At 28.7% G+C, this 1,749-nt stretch overlaps 1 long non-coding RNA gene across 1 annotated transcript in view; it reads right to left on the bottom strand.

The window, feature by feature from the left end:
* Nucleotides 1-338: 338 nt before the first annotated feature.
* The window catches only part of LOC117118872, a 2,832-nt gene continuing 1,421 nt past the window's right edge, over nucleotides 339-1,749 (bottom strand). The window contains exon 3 of the long non-coding RNA XR_004447104.1: nucleotides 339-803. This is a non-coding gene — a long non-coding RNA (uncharacterized LOC117118872). The remainder of the gene's footprint in view (nucleotides 804-1,749) is intronic.

The following is a 1,749-nucleotide window of genomic DNA, read 5'->3' as shown; positions in this document are numbered from 1 at the left end:
GTAACACCTGTGCTCATTAGACTAACAATAAAAACTTTTAGCTCAGTTTTGACAAAATCGACCAAAAAGATTTTATTGTTAGTCTAATTAGAACAGGTGTCACTGAATATTCATGATTATGCATAAGCTTGTTGCTTAGCAACCACGTCATTTCCGGTTTTATGTTTTTGTTGAGGCGTCCTCGAAAGAATTGCTAGTTTAATAGATAAAGTAGCACATATTGATGAAGCAATTCTTCACTTTTGGTTTAAGCTTATGAGCTTATTATAATAAGGATATTTTAGCTATTGAATTTATTACAGTAAACATAGACATTAAATAAGATGAGAAGAAATACACAATTCCATTTTATATTTATTTTAAAGCACTGAAATTAAGTTGTGATGTATACGGTATATACATTTTATATTTATATACTGTAGGCCTATATCATAAATCTGATTTTAATCCTCAAAATGTTATATCTTATTATTGTACATGTCTATATGCTTTACAACAAACAGGTTACTTTCTCTAATAATAAGATAAACATTAGAAGTAATAATACAATATTAATAAACATAAAGCCTACAAGAATAACTACATATTGCTAACATTATTTTTTAAATTATTGCAGAGGAAAACATTTTAAAAATAAAATTTAAACTATATTTTTATTAATTTCATATCCAGATTTTTTTGCAGGAAGCTTGATGAATGACACAATTTTTGGCTATCTATGAATAATTGGTAAGTTCTGTTGCCCTTTCACGATTGAGTCCGGACATTCTTTCCTGATAGTTGTGGCTTATTTGTCTACGTCACTGGAATAGAAAAATATTGAGAAAAGATTAGAAAACACAGAAAAAATTGTAACGAAGTATCATCAAAACATAATATGTAAATAAAAACAGAGGCAGAGCAAGTAAGCAATAGAGGCGGCCCACGGGGTGGTAATTTGCCAGATGAGGGGTTCTACCTCAGTCACACCATGGTTGGGGCTGAGGTAAGAATTCGATTATGGCACCTCTAGATGACCAGAAATGGCACTCTCAGATTTTAAATTTGAATGTAATTCTCCTTTTTTCTCCTATTTTTTACCATTAAAAAAAATTTAGGGTGGGGAGGGGGAATCCCCCCTTAAATCCACCAATGAAAAATTAATGAGCACCCCAACCTGAAAATTATCGTATTCAGTTATCGCAATGGACAATGCTGCTGATGCAACATAATAGTACTTCACAATTCTTATCATATCAGCATTATCATATTAAATATGCCTATTAATTATTTTTAGTATCATCATACCACGGAATGATGTGTATTATTAGATACATGGTATTGGGTAGGACAAGTAGATCGCAATAGCGCAAACAAATTATGTTAGCATTCCGATAGTCATGGGTAAATAAAATTTATAAAAAGTGTACTATTCGATAGAAATGAATATAGATTCATAAATACAGTATATTCAAACAATAAACATAATACTATAACTATAATCTTCATACAAATATTTTTCATGGTATAATTTTATTTATTTATTCATCGAAAAAACCTCCAGACAAGGAGAAGATAAAACATACAATACATTAAAAATACATTTACAGAATTAATCGCAAAGAACAAGGAAATCACATATCAAATACATATGTAGGCCTATATACATACATATATACACATACATACCCACATATATACATATAAATACATACATATATATATATATATATATTTATATATATATATATATATATATATATATATATA

Source organism: Anneissia japonica, unplaced genomic scaffold (genome assembly GCF_011630105.1).
Source record: "Anneissia japonica isolate Jap-2015-1 unplaced genomic scaffold, ASM1163010v1 scaffold737_len1565949_cov176, whole genome shotgun sequence".
In the NCBI taxonomy this organism is placed as follows: Eukaryota; Metazoa; Echinodermata; class Crinoidea; order Comatulida; family Comatulidae; genus Anneissia; species Anneissia japonica.
Note: the sequence above shows the minus strand (reverse complement) of the source record. Positions and strands in the feature narration are given on the sequence as shown.